The 24,401-nt window shown below is 32.3% G+C and overlaps 1 pseudogene across 1 annotated transcript in view; it reads left to right on the forward strand.

The window, feature by feature from the left end:
- LOC143247354 (F-box/WD repeat-containing protein 7-like) overlaps positions 1-24,401 on the forward strand; it is a 109,673-nt pseudogene that overhangs the window by 41,059 nt on the left and 44,213 nt on the right. Inside the window, exons 3-4 of the transcript XR_013026526.1 lie at positions 5,528-5,766; positions 19,122-19,385. The product of XR_013026526.1 is annotated as an F-box/WD repeat-containing protein 7-like (transcript). The remainder of the gene's footprint in view (positions 1-5,527; positions 5,767-19,121; positions 19,386-24,401) is intronic.

Consider the following 24,401-nt stretch of genomic DNA (forward strand, 5'->3'; position numbering starts at 1 on the left):
TTTCATGAATATCAAAAACAAATAATTCTGAAGTTAGTTATCTCCATTTTAGTTCTTTTCTCTCTCTCTCTCTCTTGCATCTGTAGAAGGTATTTTTCCCAATTTTATTTAACATTAATATTGTTTCAACTTTATTTTACCTAAACTGTATTTTTTCTTCTTACAATTACATTAGGTACAGAGGTAGATGCGAGAAGTATTAGGAACACCTGGTGGCTAGAAGCGGTAGTAATCCAGTTATTAACAAATGTTTACTAATACAATTCGTTTTTGAATATCAGTTCATATGAGTAAAACTTTTGACCATTAAGAGTTAGACTTCAACTTCACTAAATGTAACATAGGTTTAGTATGTACATTAATGTTAAATGATGTACTATGTCATATTTGTTTAAAATCTACTGACTGTTTAGACACCTTTTTTTGTCTGAAGCAAATGTGGCTTCATTTATGAGTAAGTATAATAACTTATTTATAAACCTTGTTATATGTTTTGGTTGTATAAGATAAAGTTTGTTATAAAATGAATGCAGTTATGAACTATCTTGAAGAATTAAGAATGGTTAAAATACAAAACAATGCATATTTTAGCATAGAAAGTTAAGTTACAGTGGTAATGGCTCTTGTCCATTCAAGTGAATATGACCAAAGTCTGGTATAGTAGTTTTAGAATATTTAGGTTATCTAGATTTATAATTTTTACCACATTATTTTAAATTAAACTATCAAAAAACGAGTTAAGTGGACTTTCTACCCAGAGTGCTGAAATAGTCTGAAATGCTGATGAATAATTACATTTAATCCATAAGTAATTTAAAATATTATTCCCTTAATTTTTAAATAAACCACAGCTGCAGTGTTAGCCCATGAAACATGCGAAACCACGTTGGTATCTTAATATTGTTTTTAATTTTTGCTAGCTCTATCGCACATGGTAAAATTGATGCTTTGTTAAGAATATAAGGCATGTTTCCTGCAATATGCAAAACATGACATGTATTAGGTTGTTCAGAAATAAATGTCATTTTTGAACTGCAAAGTTTGGAAAAGTATAAACCAGTGTTGTAAAACTGCTTTAATCAAAGTAAGTACCATTTGTTTCAAAACATGTTTGTGACCATGTAATGATACTGTTTATGCCCATGCTGTAAAAATCAGAGTTTCTGTGGTCAGTGAACTCCCTTAAAGCTTCTTCTGCAGCTGCCTGCTTTTGAAAGTGTTTATTGTTCAAAACGTTGTTGAAGTACTTGAAAAATGAAAATCTGTAGGGGTACTGGAGAATAAGATGGATGAGGTAGAACCACAATTCTCAATTCATTCAATTTTTGAAGCATCATCCTTGACATGTCTCATAATGCTGATTTTGATCCTCAGTCAGTGCATATGGAACCCACTTATCCAACTTTTTAATCTTTCTTATCACACTCAGGTGGTTGGCAATGCTTGATTTGCTTGTACCTAGCTTTTCTGCAAGCTCACATACTGTTGTGTGAGAGTCTCTCTCAACTGCTTTCCTCAACATGTTTTCATCTAAGAATGACTTTCTTCCATGACCTTTGTGGTCTTCAAGACTTTCATCTCCATGTCAAAACCTTCAGAACCAATGCTGAACTGTATGTTCAGTAACAGATCCATGGCCAATGCCTGGTTGATGTTCCATGTAGTTTTGATAGTTTTTGTCCAAGTTTGAAATTGTAGAGGAAAATCAAACAAAAGTCCTTCTGAGTGGAGTTGAAACAGCAGATGATTAAGACACCTTGTTGAAATCTTCCAACGTTTATTTCTGGATAACCTAATATATTGCACTAGGTGTGGTCTAAAGGTTAGTATGCAGAGCTATGGGTTAGAATCTCCAAAGTTTCCAGTCTTTATAAACTTTCTAAACATGTTTTGCAGTTTTGTGTTATAATATTGACAGTCAAGTCACCTGTTCTGTAAGTTGAGTAGTCATGTAGGAGTGGAGTGTTGGTTACTGGTTACACTCAATTTGGTCTGTAGTTATAAGTTAGGGGTTGCTATGCTTGACCTCCAAGCTCTAGTCTTTGATGGCTTTGCAACAAATATCGATGTTTGTTACCAATGTAATGTGGCTTTGTGATGTTTGAAATAAGGTTATTTACAGTTAGCTGTGGAAATACATTTCTACATTTAAGGCTGTTGACTTGGCTATAGTTAAGGTCTGCTGTGTGTTTGAAACCTAAAAACGTTTGCAAGACCACCTAGTTAGCAGAAAAGTTCGTTCTTTTAAAATAAATGCATGAAATGTTATACAGTAAAATAAAAATGAAAAATTTTAAATCACAATATTGTGGAAAATATTTCAAAATAAAAATAAAAACTGAAAATAAATTATGTAGAAATTGAATAATCAAATGACAACAGGAAATGGGTGAAATCTGCATTAAAAATTGCTTATAGATAATTGATTAAAATCATATAAGGTAATTTTCACAAATTGGAGCAGTAACTAAGTTTGTTATTTGAAAGTTAAGAGATGTGAAAGCCTTGCAATCATTGTGAAACAGTGCGATAAACTTGAAAAGGACTCAATACATTAATTAATTATAAAACAATAATAATAATGAAAAGTCATTGCTTTATTATGCAGATTTTGTTTGAAAAATGATTTTGTTTGTTTTGGGTTGTAACAACGAAAGTCATGTAATGAGAGTGTACATGTCAAAGTAATGTGGGTATTAATCAGATTTTGAAATAACAAGCTAAAGCATCGGTTCTCATGGAAATGTTGCATAACTAAGAGAAAATCAACGCCTAATCTGCATGAGGCATTTTGTCTTATGTCGCGTTTTATTTTTCGAAATAGGAGTCATAAAAGCCAAAATATATTTATGCAGATAAAATTGTTAACTTGCAATCTGCCCATTAAGATTTTAGAGATGGGAGTGCAAGGAAGACGTGAGAAGGACGTGTGCCATGAAACCTTATAAGTGTAGTGAATGTTGGTATAATAAGCTTAAAGTAAAGGTGTTGTAGAGGATAACCTAGCCCAGAGCAAAATGCATACAATTTATCATTATAGTAAAAATATCGATTCCGTTTTAAACTTAGAGTTTTTGAATTAAGCTATTTTCTATCATCTACATTTATAATAAAAAAAAAAGCCTTGTTAATCAGCAGAGACTTTAAAGTAAGAAGTCTGTATAAATAGTGCTTTCTATTGTATGCCCATACAACTGTTTCGCAGGGTGTATATTGAACCTCCATACCAATGTATTCGTTATTCTATGTACTGGAAGTATAAAATGAAATGTATAGACAAAAAATTAGGTTTTACTTTTGTTGCTAAGCAACATGACAAAAACATTGTTGGAACATAATGTTAGCAGAATGCACAAGGTGTTCTATATATTGTTAAACTAACTGATTTTTACCAGTAATTTTATAATGAATATGTATATACTACGAATTTATTTAATGAATGATCTTAATTTTGATTGGCTGTCAAAGGAATTACCGACGTTTTACTCCCCCGGCTGTGCTTTTGTCCTCTATTGGTTAAACTCGAATTCGCAAAATTTATTTATTTCAGTTAGCATCGAAATGTGAGTTGAGGATATACAATGAGGTGGGACAATAATTTCTGACGGAACTATACGCTAGTAGTGTACCGGTATCATTGCAGCCCACAGAGATAAGAAAAAATGCAGGTGATCCTCGAACTACAAAGCTTGAGAACCACTCACTGATCTAGTGTTCGCACAAGAATATTCTGACAATTTTTATTAAACCAGTAAGAATTTCTTGTGTGCACTAATGAAAATTGTAATTATGGTTAGAGAAAAGCATGTAAAGAATTAGAACATACGGAAGGTAAATGTTTTAATACATAATTGCTCTAAAGTAATTTAAAATGCAGCATTGGTGAGTTAAAACTGAATAATACTGCAACTAATAGCGATCTGCTTAGTTGAATAGTTAGTTGGTGTAATGTTTCCCCTAACAACCGTCCAATTCGTCATTTTAAATAGCTGCTTTATTGTTACTGGTACTAAAAGTGACCGAACTAATGTGATACGGACCTCTTAGGAATAGAGCTACCCGTATGCTTAGTTATCTTTCAAACAAATTCATTATATGTTCATCCGAACTGGACTGGGTAATCATAAGCTTGGATCACTTTTGTTTGAGGGTTTTGCTGGCAAACCAGCATCAAAATTATAATCATAATAAAAGTAAAATATAAGCTGGTGATGAGTAAACTCTTCATCATGCCGGTTATAATGTGTGTGGTGACTTACGTAATTGTTCGTAATAAATTGTTTAGTTATAAACTCGTTTTGTTAAAGTATATGTATATCGATCAGGACCACGTATCAGTGGTTATAAGAATGAAAATGTAAGAAATGTAAATAATAAATACTAATGCAAGTTGGAATATGTGAATCAAATGCTTAAGTTTTAAGCGTGTACTTTTGTTTGTAATTTGTAATTTCCTATTAAGAAAATCTATATGTATGTTTTTTGTTTTTTACCGATTTTTCTATAATATTGTTTAAATGGTAGATTCTGTAGATATTTTTGCATGTATATTTAAATACTTAAATTGGTTCCGTTTTGTGTGTGTGTGGATGTGTATAAAAAATCAGAGTTGAATCAGAATTTTGCAGTGACTGAGGCATACGAGATGTCAAAGTATGGTAGTAATTGCTAAAATGTGTTTTTGTATGTTATTTAATTTATTGCTCTGCTGACCCTTACACAGATACGTGTGTGTGTGTGTGTGTGTGTGTGTGTGAAAGGCCGATCAAAAGTTAAGAGCATGTTTCTGATTGTTGTTAGAATCCAAAAGACGTTGCCAAGCAACGTATGTGTGAGTGAGGGCCACTTAGGCGGCGGTGTCAGTGTGTAGTAGTAACGGCTGTCAGATCACGATACCACGGGACATTGTATTGTTAGAATGCCTTGTTGCGACTTTAGTGACCAAACTTTGTCCCTCTTGGGTGGAAGAGTTTTCAGTATTACGGTTGGTACTAGATTTGATTATTTTTGGACAGTGTGAATGACCGTAATAATTGTTAATAACTCGAGTACAATTGACTGACTTGCTTAATTTGTAGCTACAGAGTTTAAAAAACAGAAACTGAGAAAGTCTTGAATATTTAAGTATTTTACTTGGCTTTGACAGTTGGATATATTTAATGTATGTAGAAAAATGTGATTAAATTATTTTTAGTCGGTGTTTGCTTTTTTTGTGAAAAATATTTGCAGCAATGACATAATAATCATTATAATTTTATCTTGTGCCTTATATAATGTATATTTTGAAATACGAGCCTTATATTGGCTACTAATTTTGAGAATGCATTTAGGAACTACGAAGTCATGTGGTTAACAGTAACCTAGCTCTTCCTATCGAATATGGTGGAATATTCTATTTTATCTCTTAGAATCTTACAATTTTCGCATCTGCCACGTTGAAGACTATTGCTTTATGATAATCTCACACTAAAACCTAATTGATAAATCTTGTCGTTGCTCAACGACTATCCTATATAATTTTTTCCAGATTGTTCGCACACGTGGAAAGTCATGGGATAGTTAACTTCTCCGGCTATAGGTTTTAGGATGGCTTTTAACATCTGTTATTGTGGAATATTGCGTGAACAGACATTGGATAGCCAACTTCCCCAACAATTAGTTTTATGATGGTTTTAACATCTGTTCGTGTGGAATATTTAATAACCACTGCAGAAATTCTAGAATTCACACAGACAGATTTCTTCGAGGATGGTAAAAAGGTATGAGGTACGTATGACGGTCATCCCATTCGGTTGACTTTGAGTATATAATGTGATATTGGGTTAATGAACTGCCGGGTGAGGTTGGCATCATTATGCCTTGAATCGTCGATGTTTTATTTTTAAAGCCAGTTTTATTTGTTCATCACAGTTACGTTACTAAACATCAGTTATACTTCCACATTATATGTTGATAGAGCTAGCTGATACTTTTAATTGCCAGGTCAAGAAGGCTAGTTTTGGTGAATGCCTAATACAAATAGTTTGTTCTCTTCTTACGCAGTAAATACGAACTGTAAATCAGCTCTTGGTTAAATCGCACACGTCATTCTTTAAAGATTTTGTATTCAACACATTGTCACAAATTTAGAAGATTCCCGAGTAACAATAGGTAGAGCATTGAAAGTCTAGAAAACGAAACAAAGAAAATGTATTGAAATATGATACTCGCATGTATTCAGTCTTTATATGTTTTGTTTTCTGGTCAAAATTTGACTAAACATATAGGTGAAATATGTTACATTTAATAAAGGTTTAAATATTTTGATACATATGAGAGAAACAAGCTAATGATAGGAATATCTTAAAGTTTTAGAAACTAAAGATTGAAAACAGAACAATAGAGCAAAGGTGAAAAGGAAGTAATTGTATAATCAGTGATGTCGAGAAAACCCACTTGTAGAGAAATATATATGTAAAAAGGAAAGAAGGTCGAAACGTTGTTCGCTCCCCTACGTAAAATATTTTCTCAACCCAAACGAGCCGTTTTTACATATATATGAAGTAATTGTATGTTTTTGCTGTAATTAGGTGAAAAAAATATACAACATACCAAAGTGTTGATGTGATTAACTAGAATAATAGCAAATAGTTCGAATACTTGCTTTAAAAATCGTGGTTTATATTAAAGAACTATTTCTTTAAAAATGCCAAAGAAAATAAGTCTGTCATGATTAATTTTAAAATGTTTCACGTGTGAATGAAAATTTTAATCAGTTTAGACAAAGCAATGTTTGAAAGATCCAAATGAGCGATTACGACCTGACGATATATTTCTAGCGCTAAAATATCACGTAGATTATCAGTTTTTATTAACACCGCTTTAATTTTGAATTTTTTCAAAATAATTATATTTTGTAAAATAACTTTCTGATTTGAAATAAAACGGAAATCGTTAGTCTACTTAGTAAAAACGATTTTCGAAAGTCGTGTTTATAGAAGATAATATGAAAGGATATGACTGAATTTAACTGAGTAGAGAGAGCTCTTCGATTAGGCAAGCATAAAAATATTTAGTGAATATGTTATGGCAGTGAAACGCAGCTACATCATTTAGGGGAGGAAGGACCACATGCATTTAGAAATGTCGATTCTCGTAAAATATTGGACTGATATGAATAATAATAACTCGATGTATGAGTTTTGTTATTATTAGATGCTTGTGAAACGCATACAAGGAGAACGTTTTTGATTTTTGTACAATATGTAGACATATTTGTATAACTTAAAAGTTTAAAAAGATCGAAAGAATCAAGGCAAAATAATACAGGAAATAGCATTTGTTATTATCACAATAAACGATGCAGTAATTTTTCTTTGTATTGTTGGTTTTCAAACACTTTTTTTATTTAGTTGCTTGTTTTACTTTTACTAATTTAATTTTAAAAAGTCCAAATTAATATTTTAGAGAACATAGGTTTTACTTTTTTTAAGGTGTTCGGTGCAAGTTTAGTGTTCAACCTTCAAATTACCTACTTGGATTTTTTTCAAACATAAAATTATTCTGTACTTCAGAAGCCGGTGAGGATGAGGTCCTCCAATTGTGTAATATTTGAGTAATTTTATGCATTAGCTATGATATTAATTAGTGTAAAAACATATTTTAATAAAGGTGAAATGAATATGAATGACAGTATTAATTAGTGGAACTGCTTGCAGTATTGAGAATGTATTTTTTTTGTGACTCGTATGTTATTAGAGATATTATAACAAACGTAATAGACTTTCAAGCAATTAAAAAAGTTTAAAAATCTATGAATAGTTCTAGGGATTAAAGTAATAAAATACATTCATAATACATAAACTTTAAAACACAGTCGTGCATGATTGTTCAGCATACGTGCAGTCATTGGCTAAAATAAAAAAAAATGATTGTTTGTAGTTTTTACCGGTAAATATTGATTCTTAAAGTTTAAATAATTGTATATCAGTTCCTTTTTAAAATAAATTAATTTATTATCTAAATTATACTTTGATTAACTGGTCGTGAAATGTATAGTAATATTTTGCAGTAATAGATACGGTTATATATAAAGTTGCACAGATGATTGATTTAACATATTTTATTCTAATACTTTCAGTATTGATCTAAATCATTATGGAATGTGCTGATACGTTGTAACCCTTAGCGACACGTATGTTACAAGTTTGTTGGACTCGATTTTTGAGACGCGCGCGTGATTAACTGCGTTTGTTATACTTTTGGCGCCAAGAAAGGTCTACCGTAAAAGCTTGACGGTAAATTGCCTTCTGTTTATTCAAGTGTCTAATGATAATGTGTATAATTGGTAAAGCGTCAATCAGGCACGTAGGGCACATTACTCTGATCCATCCGAAAAGGTAACATCATATCTTTGTTATTAAAAATCAAAAAACGTAAACATAAATTTTCAGTACCCTGATTGCTCCGAAAAAGTAACAACATATATATGCTTTTAAGAATCAAAAACCATAAACATAAATTTTTCATTCCAACTAGTGTTTCTACTTTTCTAACAAATATAACAAGGTCAAATAAGCAACAAGTTTTTACAGTTCTTTTGATGAGCAAAAGCATTGATTGTCTCTTCCATTTTATTCATCTCAAAATTTATTTCCCATTCAATATTCAGAATGATGATATGAGACAGTCTTTCTTGTCCAATGGTAGAACGCAAGCAAGTTTTGATTTGTCGTAAAGCAGAGAATGATATATCAGCAGAACAGGATGTGGCTCAAACAGCACTGAATTTTTGTGCCAACTGAGGATAAGTTGGAAGGAGTTGAGAGATGCCATTCTCATAAATCAATTTTGACAAATAATATCCAGAAGACAAATGGTAATTTTGTTTTTCTTGATCAAGAAGAACAACCACAACGATTATTTCTGAAGATAATTGATTCTCATTCAGTCCATAAAAGTTGTAAAGTAATGAGACATATTCTGTAGCATCTTCTTTTTCTGGTTGCATCATGACAGAAGAAAGACTACAAAAAATATTTTAATGATTTTTATTGAAACATGATTTAAATTGCTTTTATATAGCTTGAACAGTGAGAAAGAAGATATCTCTTGCATTGGAGGTTGGACTATTGAAATCTGCAGAAGCAAATCCAACTTCTAAGGCATGTTCTGTCAGTAGTCAACAGTGAGAAAAGATCAGTTCTCTGAAACTGGTATTTTGTTCTTCCTTAATTATTTCTTTTATGTCTTTCATCATATTTGTGGCTTCATCCCATAGCTTCAAAATTTTTCATTTGTTTCTAGTGATTTAAGGTTTTTAATTGTTGCAGATTTTCTTGCCAAAAAGACATCGATTTTTTTCTGATTGAAGGTAAGTTGACAAAGATGAAGTTTCACTTAGTTTTTCCAAGACTAGGAGAGTGAAGATGAATTTCAAGTTGCAGAGTGAAACTAAAAGGTCTTTACCTGTGGCCAAAGTGCTGGGATTGTTTGAAACAATTTTAAGAAGGGCAAGAATTGTAGCTTTAACGTGTTTCTTCAAGGGCACTGCTGCAGCATATCTTAAGGCCTAGCAGGTCTCACTCTGAGACTGAAACACAATGACTCTCTGCAACTTTTTTTTGAATTTCCTGAAAAATGTGGTGTCTCTTGGAACTTCCCTTGGCAAAAGAATAAATTTATAGCATTGTTTTTAGAATGTTTCTAAGTGATTGAGTTTTCTTTAGGGTTTTTTGAATGGCAGGATTAAGCAAGTGGCCAAAAACAATGGACATAAATTGATTTTGGGGCCAATGTTTTGATTAGGCATTGAATCCCAGCATGTTCACCTTTCATGTTGCTGGTATTATTGTATCCTTGGCCAACTGTCACAGAAAGTTCGAGACCCAGTTGCACTAAAGTTTCTGTAATCAATTCAAAAAAGATTTTGGGCTTTTGTTGATTTCACTAAGAAAAAAACTATAAACTTTTCTTCAGCAATACTTTCTGAAATATAACAAAGGCAGAGAGAAAGTTGCTCATCACCACTGACATTCATGGTTTCATCTGTGATGATGGAATCAAAACCATTGGATTTTACTTCATCGGTTATTAGTTTTCTCACGTTCATTGCAACCAGATTTAAAACTTCATTTTGAATATCTTAGCTCAACTGTTGTTTATGTTGGCCAACAAGCTCTGTGAATGTTTCCTCAAACCATGGAAAATCTGTACTCCACAGGTGTAAAAGTTCAAAGAAAATCCCCTACATTTACTTCAGAAGAATAACATACATTAAGATGATCTTCATGACCACCCCTAATGGAAGTATTTTGCTTAGCAAGAAAAACAAGTCTTTCTATTACTTTTGAAAGATAGCCTGTTCAGTTGTACCTCATTTTCTCTTCATTTTTTGGCTTGAACAAGTACAGAGCTCTGATGAATTTCTGTTGCTTTTGAATGGATCCATGCTGTCATTGAATTTTGATGGCATACACTATTAGCATGTTTTTGAAATCTTTCTGGTTTTGACCATTTAACAAATGTGAATGTGTTACAATATTCTGGAGCAAACTTTTCACAAGGGTAACAAGTTGCAGAATTAGAATCCTGATAATAAGATTCCCAAAGGAATTCTTTATACCACTTAGCTTGAAATGATCGACAAATCCCATGGATAATCTGAGATGGGAATTTGATAAGTTGTGGACCAGCATATTCAAAACCACTAACTTTTTCTGCTGACTGCTGTTTCTGAATAGTTTCATTTTGATCATCTACTGAATTATCACTGGATGAATCAGAGTTTACTGTGAGAGGTTCCACCTCTACCAGAAGAGTTTCTTCCTGAAAACTGTGTGCCTGTTTTGAAACAGTGCTTTCAACTTTTGTCAAAAGTGGGTCAAACTGATTTCTTGTCAGTTTGAATGAGTCTCTACTTCTACTGAGTGTTTATTAGTTTTGATATCTATTGCAAGTGATGATGTATATGCAGCTGAACAAAAAACTTTGATACCTTTTTTTGTGATTCTGATATGATTTTAGCCTTCTACCAGTCTTCAGTATATCATTGTGGCAGCTTTGAATATGTCTGTTTCTACAGTCATTGTCCATGACTATTTCACATTCTAAGCATTTGACTTTGTGACGATCAGATGCATGTCTTTTCCCAGCATCTTTGTATTTATGGAAAAGATCTAGAACAGAAAAAGGTAAATCCGTGATGATGAGAAACCCACTTGTAGAGAAAAATGTATATGTAAAAATGGCTGGTATGGGTTGAGAAAATTCTATGTAGAGGAGCGAACAATGTTTTGACCTGTCATCGTCAGGTTCACAGAGAAAGAAAGAGGTAACTGAGCGATAGCTGACCACATGTTTGAAGGGGGTTGAATAATGACGATGATCGAAGAAGGTTGTTTGCTCCTCTACGTAGAATTTTCTCAACTTGCATCAATCGTTTTTACATATATAGAAAAAGGTAAAAACTGATTAGTCTAAAAATGTGCAAAAAATTAATGAAAATGATTAGTGCAATCTTAAAAAAAATTCTATTTATTCATTATTCAATTGACCCTCCCTACCTCCCTATGCACTGGTATGCAAAAAATATGGCCAAAAATATTTTAAATTTTATTAAATTATGTATAGATAAAAATAAAATCTAATAATACAATTAAGAAAAAACATTATTCTATGTATTCATTATTCAGCCATAATGCGACATAAAAAAAGTTTGATGCAGATTTACATTGGTCATTGCATCATCTCACTTGATCCACTGTTCAGTTGCTTACTGACATGTATGTACTTGCATTCCAATAATAAGAAAATAAGTGAAGAAAAAACAAGCCAAATCTTAATCTTGATATTCTTAGTGATTTTTCTGTCTCTCTATCTGATCCATATTTCTTCCCCCCCCTTGTTTTCTTCAGTTCTCTGTGAACATATCACCCCCCATGCCCTGTGGGTATGCTTGCCATTTTCAATGCATTTTTATCAAAATGTTAAAATAATGGTGAATGATTTATTTATGAAACATTTAGATTGTAAGCAGGTTTTGCAGTTGAGTTGTGGTATTTTGCTTGAAAGTAAATAATTTAGATAAACAATTCACAGATTTATTATGTATAAAGCTTCACATCCACAAGTATCTGGAGTTCTGTAGATTTTATTTGGTTTCTTGTAAATCAAAACTCTATTTTAATATGAAATATATATGAAATCAAACTATTAGTGCAAGTATTTAAATTAAAAATCTATCCCAGCTTTAAATGTACTTAATACAGTTTAAATAATAATTTTGTTAATAATAGTTTTAATAATTAAGAAAAAGGGGAAGATTGCCAATATTTAAAATAATTTGGAAAGTAATGTCTTTGTGGTTATGAATTAATTTTGCCATGTTGTTTGTATAAAAAAGTATACAACTAAATGTATGAGACTCAGTTTCTTTGTACATCTCTAAAATGAAAAATATATATATATGTGAAAAAGGAAGAGTCAATTATATTAAAATTATTTTGATTATGCAAATCTGCAAGCAAGATTTTAATCACAGCAGATATAAAGTTAAGAAGTATCAGAAGTGTATTTTGATATTCTTGTTACCTGAGTAAAGTCAGAACTGTTAAGAATGCTTTGGAGTAACTGTCTGATGCAATTTATTCATACAATCAAGTCATAAAGATAAGTTCAGATCGGGGATTTAGAATTTCTAACACAAGCATGTATTTATCCTTGACATGTTAAAAGAAAGAATATAGATCATATTGGAGTACTTGGACCATCCACAAAGATTAAAAAAACAGTTCATATAACAGCCATGGTAAATAGTGCAGCATCTCATAACAGGTGAAAATCTATGAAAACAAAGGTTAGGAACAAAAGCTGCTCATGTATAGTAGGTAACATCACTCAGTATAATTAATAAGGAGCTTTGACTGGAAACGTGATGCAAGTCATATGTTGATAAGTTTCTTCCATGACACATCCATTCATCTGTCACATATAAGCAGGTGGTAAATAAAACAGGTGTTTATGTTGTTCCATATAAAGATATAACTGTCATTTCACTAGATGCAGTACTGGTAACTTGCTGTGAGGTACCGAATGTTGAGACAGGTTGTGTGTCAGGAAATTTAAATGTGGTTTACTGTTCATCTTTACACAATTTTGTAAAATCATACCAAAATGAAATATGTTGAGCTTTGGTAATGACTAAAAGCCACAGAGAAACTAACTGCATGTAACTTGAAAAGTGCAAGAATTTTGATAAATATGACTTGCATTTGTCTTTCTACAAAAAAAAACATTTTACTAATTTTCCAGGACAGTCTGTCATACAACAAACTTGTACATCAGTATTTTCCAACTGAATAGTTTTTCCCAAGAAGTAAAAAGTAACAAAGCTTTGTTAACCCTAATAAACCACCATTGTGATTCATACAAAACCACAGTGACTTTTGAAAGAGATTTTTGTGTATTTAATGTAATTAATTTCTTGTGGGTTCATGATTGTTGGTTGGGGAGATTCCTAATAACATGTTAGTCATACTCAAACTTTTAATTAAAATCAAAGATACCATAAGCATTGTAGCTAATCAATCTCATTATTGCTTGGGTCTTATTATATAATTTTGCAAAGCAGTTGGGTAACTTTAGCTAACAAGAAAAATCTAATGGTTTCACTTAATATTGTAATGTCTGGACCCCACTGGTGATAAACAATATCAAAGTAAGGAGGTAATTTAAGGATTAAATAAATTGGGGGTGTATGTTTAAATCATTTTATAGGCATGTTTCATCAGGAAAACCTCTAAGATAAGTATTTGTAAATGTTGTGTCCATTGCTGGATCTTTTCACTCTTAAGAGTTTAAACATTAAGGTTTAAATAATAATGGTAATAGAACTTTATAAAAAAAACTTATTATTCTTGAGTTGGAAAATTATAAATATCTTTGAGTAAGTAATGTGTAAAGCAAAAGAATTTTGATAAATTGTTAAAGTTGCCCATGCATGGCCTCAATGTTGTTTATTTATGAGCCATCTTAGGAAATAATACACACACATACTCTTCTATTTTTGGGTGTTAAGTGTTAAAGAACTGGGAGGGTTAGGTGTGTTTGACCTCTTCCTACCTAGAGTTAATACAGTAACTAAGTGTAGTGGTTTTAAACACATTTAGTCAGCTAATCGTGGGCATGAATGGGTTTTATTGTATGTTACTCAACAGGCCATTATTATAGATAAGATTAGCAACTAAACATAATGCATTATCTTTTTGTGTTATTTTAGCTTCATTAAACTTGGTTTTGTTTTCACAGTCAGTAACATGGTTTGTTTTATTATTATTCACATGCAGGCTGGTAAATAGAAATATTAAGAATCTGTAAGATTTCCCTGAAAGTAGGGTGAGCAAGTATATCACATTTTAAACAATTGTACCACCTTTAAGTGTACTTCAGTGACTCATAATGAAAAAAAATTGTACAAGTTTTCCTTTTAACATCAAAAATTAAATCAAACTTTATTATAACTTGTAACATGCAAATACATACCAAATTTTATTGGCTTAGCAATTGGTGAAGATCAATGTACATTAAAGGATTGTATAATGCTAAGGCTATCTTGAAATATCTGTTGATTGTATTAATTGTTTGGCATTTTATGTAATAACTTGTAGTAGTAATTACTTAACATTAGAACAAAATTTCACACTGTGAGTGTAATGAATGTTTTGCCATTGGCAGTGTTAAGCTTATCCTGTTCTTGTACCTTTTTTCCTTTCATATGCCTTTGAGGAAAATACAAGTTAATAGAACAGTTTAGTTTCTAATTCTTTTATATTTTTACACTACTAGTTTTTGCATTTTCAGCTGGATGTGTTCCTCATCTATAGTTTCTTTTTATGATGAATATTTAAGTGGTAATACTAGAAAAAACCTCATATTTTAGTTTTTATATAGGATCTTTTACTAAAGATGACTGTAAACTATTGCAAAACATTATCTAATGTATCCAAATGCTGTATAAGTCTGCTCTCTTTAAGCCTGACAAATCATTTTAGAAAACATATGCAAAAATATAACAAATGCCAAAGTGTGACAGATAACCTCAGAAATTCTTATACTGATCAGAGAAAAGACAACAAATGTGTAAATTTTACATTTTATTTCAAGACTGAAACATTCAGCCAAAAGTCAATACAGCCAATAATGGCATTAAAAAAAATGGTAAAAAAAATACCAGAACATAAACTGGTTCAATAATTGCCAAATCCTAAACAGCTAGAAAGCCGATCCTGCCCTCTTGTGATGCAAGTTTAAAGTTTAAAATCATTTTGTAGCAAACCTGTGGCTAAAATGCATCACACCATTAAAATGACAATACTTTGATAGCAACAAATGAAAGCAAAGCCAACATCTTGCTAGTTTTTATGAAACAACTTTCACTACACCTAATTCAACCAGTTTTAACACTAATCATTTCATAATAATCAATAAGCATATCATTGACAAACTACACTTTTCAGACTGGATTTCCCAGTATTGATCAACCCTGAAAGTACTGCAAACAGCATTTTTAGATCAGTTACTATAACTGAATTGAAGAAAAACAGTTCTAAACTTAAAAATCCTTCTGGTGAGGACAGGATAAGAAACATAGCTTTAAAGAATGCTTCTAGCCTTCTCCTATCACATTTCTCTTTATATAACCTTTCTTTAATTTTAGGTTATTCTCCCAGTCAGTGGGAAACCACCATTATCACAGTTTTCCCTAAAAGTGGGAGTAACCTTAACTATCTTAGTAATTTTCAACCAATAAAGCCTCTTAAACTTCTATTACAGCTCAGACTTGTTGAACAGTGTAGTTTGATTGATTAGACTCGTGGAACAATGTAGTTTTCATGTAGAATCTGACAACTTAATTACAAAATATGTCTAGAAAACAGATAGGTTGTGGACCATCAAATCAGAATCTGAATCATCTCATAATTTTAGCTGTAATCATGACACAATTATTGCATTCCTAGATGTGAAGAAAAAAAAACATTTGATAGCATTCGGCACAATGACCTGTAAATACAACTTATGCTAAAATACAACATTCCCAAAAAGTAATCAGTTGGATTTCTGTCAGGATTAAAATCAGTTGTAAAATCATCCCAACCATTACCCTACAAGCAGGAGTGTCCCATAGTTATCCATACTTAGCCGATTGCTTTGTCATTTTTGTAAACAACATAAGCTTTCCAGAATTTAACCAAACATGTGCCTAATAGTTTAAAGACAATGTCTCAATACAGAGCATGTCAAGAGGCTCCTTCGTTGCTGTCAACAAACTTCAGCAGACACATGACCATATAGTCATGTGATGTATTATTTTCAACCTTTCCAAAACCCATGTTATCATATTCTTAGAAAAATTAAAAGGAACACAAAAAAGATTAATAAAGTAAGCTTACAAATATACAGTAGCAATCTGAAAAGGAATGACTACTTTAATGAAAGACCTTGGAAAGTTAGTCAAATAATTTATCTGCTTAAATTCAATGGTTACACTAAAGGATGCAATACCTATTTTGCAATCCTAATCTATAAAATGCATATGAGGCCATTATTCAAATATGGAAACCCTGTAACCTGCAATATGTTGGATAATTTTTTTTATTAAAGTGGAATCAACCCAACTCAGAGAACTTAGAATAGCACTATACTTTTTTGTTTATACACCTGGAACTTAACAAAGCAGGCAAGCTAGAGAATGTTAAAGAAAAACCACCTTTTCAACCAGATATTACCAAAAATTCAAACACAAATGTTCACTATTATCCAAAATAAACAGTATTGCAGATACACTAGAAGTGCAGAACACACATTTCTCCTTACAACACCATACATTAACTTGACAATCAGAACCAACAACAATCTTGAGCATTTACCTTTTCCAGAAACACTTATCATGCTGTTTAGCTGTAAAAGGAGAATCAATTTCATGATTGATCTGTTAATTAATCTATGTTCATTTTAAATGCAAAATAATTCTTTTTTTTTCATACTTGGTTTCTTATTTTTTGTTTGTCATTTTACTGTTGTCAAAATACTCAAAGTTTTATTTCTTGCTAATATTTGAAACGTTACGTCAGATAAATGGTTGATCATAGTGGGGTTGCATGCATCTGGGACAGGTGTACACTGATGTCTAATCTCACTGCTTCCAGTTGATATTTGCACTGTAATTGTATCAGATCAGAAGCTTCAGTTACCAACCACATTCAACCAACTTATGCACCATACCTTTTTTTATAGCATTTTCTCCACATGAAGTGGCACGAACCAATTGTGTTTCCAACCTATTACTCCAGATCACTTTGTTTTCTGTTACAAAACTATAATTATAATGTCACATACAGAGTTAACCAATTTTGCAAGTGGGATGAAGAGAAACATTTGTTTCTGAGCACTTTTGGTTGGTTTCTTGAGGCCCAGATGATTCAAAACTAAATCGTGAAGACACAGCTACAAAGTTAATTTTTAAGATGCTCCATTTATTATATAAATGTAGTAGATGCAAATGGAATAAGATAGGAATGACATCTTGTTTGTTTAAGGAAGGGGGAGTGAATTGGAAGAAATGTCTCAAGTTGAAATCAGTGTTGAAACAGGTGTGGCAAGAAAAATCCAGCTCCAGATTGTAGTTTTAGACTGAACATACCTGAATGGAAGGCAATGCAAGAGAAATGATCTCTTATGTTGTACAGAAAGCTTTGTATATGCAAATTGCCAGTCAACTATCAATTATGGATGCAAGAAACTGAAAGAGTTGACAACAACTGACCATGTGGGTGCTAAAAGATTGATATGTCATATCTACTTCATATGGAGTGGAAGAAGCAGCTGAGAAAGGGTGAAATGTGTGGGCACAAAACATTTTTTCTTAAAGATATAAAGGAAATATTTAATGCTGGAGAACAAGATAAACCCAAAAGAAAGAATCAAGTTATTTGCTGGGGAACTAGTTAAAAAATACCAAAATAGTGACAACTTTTCAAGCCAGAAAAAGAAAATCCATTTTTAAGGTCATTAGACAGAAAACCAAAGAGAAAAAAATTGTGGTAAAAAAGGAAATGCCTCAATTAATTCAGTGGAGACATTGCAAGTGCTAAAGATAAGATTTTTGGCTAATAACATTGAGGACATTTTATGAAATCAAAGAATAAATTGTTAAGCTTTCAACAACAGCAAAAGAAATAATAGTGAACTTTTGATAGTAATGCCACTACAAACATCTGACATTCATTATATTTTATTTGACATGCACACATTAGTAGCAGCTAACTTGTAATTTCTAGTAACATTTCTGGATCTCCGATTCATCACAAAATACTCTTTCTCAGAAATTTAACAAGTGAATGTAGTAAATGTGAATGGAATCAGAAAGAGATACCTCGTTTGTTATGGAAGAGGGAATGACCTGGAAGAGGAAATGTCTCAAAGTGACATTGGTGTTGTGACTTTCCCATTATAAAACCCAGCCTAGAGTTGGTAAAGAGAAGAAAACTAAATGTGAAAAAGGTTCCAGATTGTAGTTTCAAACTCTGAACATACTGTAATGGAAAGTATTGCAAACAAAATGTCATTTCCTCTTATTATTTCAAATTACAAGAAACTAACTTGTAATATTTCTGGATTTTGTATTCATCACCGAAACATCACCTCCTCAAAAATTTAAAATTCTTTTTATGAGAACATGTACACTTTATAAAAATTCTCTCCTTTGACTATTTCTCTAACTTTATTTTGAAAAGAAAAAACTTTATACAGTTATATTCCCAATTACAAGGTAATGGACTATAAAGTACACTCACTATTATTTTCATATTTTGAATTAAAAGATTTAACAATTTCTCTTCCTGTCACTCAGGATACCTATTTTTTCTGTAGTTAAGGGGGATATCCATTGTTACATACATTTTTTAATTTATTTTTTGGTAGTAGCAACATGTCACCAAAATAGGTTAAATTTCTTTACATATATCAGTTATGATACTTATTTTGGTAACATGGATTGAATTTTCTTGGTAGCATGAAAGAGAATGAAGCATTGTTTTTTCTGTTAAATTACAATTTTTCATAGTGAAATAATTTTTTTACTACAGACTTATCCAGTCAGGCTTCAGGAGAGTTCATTGTGTGATAGATTTGTCCAGCCTTCCAACCTTAGGTGCTAATGTCCTGGATTTTGACACCACAGTCTTGACTTACTCGATGCCCTCTGGGACCGAGATACCTGTCTCCTCTGAGACTTCCCTTTCTTTAAATACATCCAACCATGCAACATCACCAACTTCCAGTACTAGATCTGAGATGTGTAAAGTAGAAGATTGTACAAAAGAGACAAGCAGTTTGCTCCAGAGAAACCTGTAAGTTGATACATTTTTCTCTTCAATTTGTAGGTAGAAATAACTTGCACATCATAATTGAGGGTAGCATAGCCAGGTTTTTAGGGAGCTCAACTTGTAATATGAGGGTCGTGGGTTTAAATCCCTATCGCACCACACATGCCTGCCCTTTTAGCTGTGTGGGGCATTATAATGTGATGATCAATCCCACTATTTGTTGGTAAAAGAATAGACCAAGAGTTGGTGGTGAGTGGTAATGATTAGCTGCCTTCCCTCTAGTCTTACACTGCTAAATTAGGGACAGATGGTCCTTGTGTAGCTTTCTGTGAAATTTTCAAACAGACAAACACATAACAAGTCATTTTATCCAACCAGTGTGATTTGCTACACCTTGTTCAGGGTAATGTGTTAAAATTATAATAACTGTTATACTACAATCACTTAAATAGTGTTAGTGGTAAGTAAAAAATGGTCAAAAAGTGTTTTAACATTTTAATTTAAAATGTAGTATGACATTATATTCACATAGATATGCAATATAGTTCCTTAGCAATGTACATATGTATTTAAGAGTTAGTCAGTATACATTACAAGCAAAGAAAACATTACGTGTGGATAAAAATAAATAAGATCTCAGAATTATATTATAGGAGAAGACAAATTCAGTAAGAACAATTCATGTGTGTTGTACTGTTTGATATTCCTAAATCCTACCTTATTACTCTTTTGAGAAAACAACCACACAAACTGCTGAACTTAAAGAAGGGTTTAACAAGTAAAGTTACCAGTGAAATTAAAGATATTTTGTAACTGTTATCATTGTGATGGAAATAGTTTATTAAGATGTGATTGTAGAACATCTTGAAGACAATATGTCATCCCATTTAACTTCAAGAAATTCTGCTAAGAAAAAGAAATAAGTGTAAAGTTACCCTTAACAATATTAAAAATAATTTGTTACTGAGTTTGTAAAATTAAAATACAGCTGCTTCATGGTTTACCAAAAACAAAATAAAAAATCTAATATTCATGTGAGGTTTATTATTTAGTTTTGTTTTATCTACCGAGATATTTTTTTTACAATGAGAAAAATTACTGGTCCCAGTGTGATAGATAGTGACTTCACACTTAACTGATAAATGTCTTTAGAAAATTTGAATCATACAACCACTTGATTCTACTGTGTTAAATTATGTTTAAGTTAGATGTTTCAATGTATTCTTCAGTTTTTTTTCCAAGGAAGGAAGTACAGCTATAATAAATATCAGAAATAATGCTGTTTTATTCTGTAACTTAAAAGTCAGCTGTGGGTAATTAGGTACTGTATATTTTTTGTTATTATACTTGTACTTTTATAAACTGTCAGGCATATAGTAGTGGAAATTTTCAGTAATCCGATGTTATAATTGTCATTTGCAATCATGGTCAAATTCCACATTTTCTGAAAGTTAATGAAGCTTTAAAGTTTGCACTAGGATGTATCTTAAATATTACTAAGCCTTCCTCCAATATATTAAGTCAACTCTATTGTTTCTTTATTGCCTAACATTGTTAAGTGATATTATTACAAACTAGTGATCCATATTTAGTGTAATTAGTTTTTATTAAAAAAGTATATTATAAATGTTATGAGACTATTAGTTTCAGTGTAATCACTTGAAGCTAACTTCTGCACGTTATGTTTTACATTACATTACTGTTTAATTATATTTGTGGTACATGAGCATACCTTGTGTTTTATACCTCCTTATATTGATAAAAGAATTTTTCAAATTTTGTTTATTTGTGCAGTTTTCACCAAACATTGTTTCTTTTGGTTTAGTTACCTGTTGTTCTGTATCATTCATGTAGAGTTGCATCTTTTATCTTCCCTTGATAAAAACAGCTGCAAGATATCTTTTAATATGTGAAGTTAGTCAATTATTTTTTCTACTGGCAGTAAGGTGATCTATGAAGGTAACAATTTTTCTTATGTTTTATTATGAATAACCAGTCATGCAGTAGCACCAGTTGTTCTGGTTTTGTCTGGTTAACAAATCAAGTAATATGATATTTATTCAGCTTGTAACAGGATATCAATAGTTAATTTTTCTTACAATCTGAATATATTAGGATAACTTCAAACCTATCTCCTCAGTAAAGTGACTATCCTTTGTGACCAAGTGAATTTCACTTTTCTGTATATTTGTTTAATTAAGAATTGTTTATTAGGATTGTACATTGGTATTCAGTCTCTTTTTCATGCAGATTCATTCAGAGAATGTAGAATTATATTGCACTAAATAATTTGTCTCATTAATCAGCAGACCTTTCTTAGCACTCAGTGATTTCTTAAAATACAAGAATCAACAGGAAAAAGAAAATGATGGTGCTGTGAAAACAAGTTGCCTTTTTTGTGGACACTTTTTGCATTTCATTTGATATGTATATCACTTGTTACTTAAACTCTTGTTTATTTAAGTTTAAATATGCTTTATTTTACAAAACTGGCATTTTTCATAGTTTGAAGGACTTGTGTACAATAGTGAGAGTTAGTCACTGAAAGATGAGAGTTGTCAAGGTCCAGAAGAAGCCCTCTTCTGGACATATAGCATTTATTAATGCTGCAAGGGTCCATGACTTTCATATTTGAATATAGAATTGCTGGCAGCTGTTACACCAATTTACTTTGAACAAATTCTCCTTCCCCTGAAGAACAGCTTTCAGTACAAGAAAAACAGAACTGACTGAAAGTCCCAGTGAATGGCATGACTTCTGTTGAGTATGAGGTTGAATGAAATGGTCTGCATAGAACTCTCAGACCATTACCAGCCAGAGTATTTTCACTAGCTGTGGTCAAAACCACAAGAAATGCTGAAGGTGCAGTTAGTAGATGGCATTTGCCAACTGGCAATTTTGCTATTAAGTGAGATGGCCAGACCATAAGGATGAGGACAGTAATCTTTGGGCAGTAAAGTCTTTCCAAACAAGGAGATATCCTGCCAATAAAATCTGTCATTGAGCAGAACCAATATAAGAGACATAGCAACTAGTTGTTCTTTCTTCCTGGACCAGGGATCCATTTTTTTTATTCAAGGGACAGGGTCTCAAAGATTATCTACCACCCTAAGCCCAAATATCTATAACATCACTGCCAGGTGTTGACCAAAAAGTTAATATGGGAGAGGCTTTTTACTGTAACAACAGATTTTTGTGAATGAATCAAAGAAAATATATCCACAGTTCTTCAAAGATACAGCAGTAAAAAGACTTGGACAATTTTGTAAAACACTTTAGACACATAACTTTCCTGGAATGATTGCTTTTAAGAACAAGATATGCAGAATCTGATCTTGAGTTTGAGTGGTCTCGTCGTGGATTTTGTTGAGTACTGAAGTGAAATACAGCATGGAATTGTAATACATTCATTGCCAAGCTGTGCCAACTGTTCAATCTGCTGTAAAATTGGGCAATCCATTGAGTCTAATTTAAGTCTTGAAAGAAGGGCACCATCTACATAGGGAAAATTACCTAGCAATGCCTTCTACAGATTGAGAAGACATATTTGGTGGATAAGCTCATTAAGAGACTTCCAGGAAGCAATGAGTTTTACCACCTGACCGTGATGGATTTTCTTACCCTCATAAAGGTTGTTTCTTATGTAACAAGGTAAGAAGTAGTAACTTCTAACTATTTGCAGGAGAAGAAGAAACCAAAAACTTGCAAGAGCAGCTGCAATCACTTCACCATATATAATCTATTCTACTTGAATATCTTCATCATGCTGAATACAAGTCATACCAATGGTTGAACAACCACTCATACATTCCAACATAGCAGCATAACCACACTGGTATCCAGTGAACAGGCATGGCTGTCCCAGTCTTCTTGTGATTTATATTTCTCCTGTACTGAGTTCTGAAAGAGCAGAGCAAAGCATGTGATTTTTATGTGGAATACTGGATAAATCATGTGAATTGCCCATATCTTGCCGTACAGAAAGTATTGTATCATTTGGTGGTTTGGCGAGTCTAAAAGAGTGAAGAGAAAATGGTAAATGCCACTGCTATGACTCCAGTAAAACTAATGGAGCCTAAATGAAATTTAGCTACTTATTTGGAGGAGTGTAATTGTTGGTTGCACTGAAAGGTTTAGTGGTCAGTTCAGCTCTACCTGGCCTAGGTAAAGCTTGGTACCTAGCTGTAAAGGTTCAAGGACAAGAGATTGAATTTTTGGTACATGTAGGTACAGTCATTGCAAGCCCTCCAAATAAAACTACTACTCTAACCAATGAATACTAACTGTGTTCTAGCAAATAACAATAAACTAGAAATAAATAAATGGAGAGGCAGATCTCCAACTATGACTAGTTTACATCACTCTCAGTATGAAGGCAGTTGTTGCCAATGTGTGTTGGTTCTGGTATCAGCATCCTGGAATGAATGTTTCAGTCATTTATTCCTGTGCAACTGATGAACTGAAAGACTAAGAGAGTTATTTGATGCCAGCCAAAGCAAACCCAGGATAAGTGAACTTACAGAATTGATGTGGAAGAGGAAGTAACAGTACTATTGCATACAAAAGTGTTGTGTCTTGGTTTACTGGAGACAAAGTCTAGTAACTGTGTACCATGTAAAATGGCTATAGAACCCACACGTGAAATGAAGTGCTTTGTTTAAAAAAAAAAATGTTAGCTTAGGCCCTTGAGCAGTTATTTGTCTTATGAGGGATGAAGTCCTGCTGTTGTCCAGCTTTGTACTGAAATGTTCATCAGAAGTGTACATTAAGTGGAGGTATCAAGGTTAATTATAGCTTTGGGGTGATGTTCTGAAATAAATACACAGATGTCAGCAAATCTCAAATCATTGGTTGAATATTGTGCAAATGATCTGGACCCAATGCAGTGACAGCAACTCAGTGACCTTATGTGTAAAAATGGCTGGTATGGGTAGAGAAAGCACTATGTAGAGGAGCAAACAACGTTTTGACCTTCTTCAGTCATCATCACGTTCACAAAGAAAGAAGTAACTGACCAATAGCTGACCACATGTTTGAAGG

This window comes from Tachypleus tridentatus, chromosome 3 (genome assembly GCF_004210375.1).
Source record: "Tachypleus tridentatus isolate NWPU-2018 chromosome 3, ASM421037v1, whole genome shotgun sequence".
Classification (NCBI taxonomy): Eukaryota; Metazoa; Arthropoda; class Merostomata; order Xiphosura; family Limulidae; genus Tachypleus; species Tachypleus tridentatus.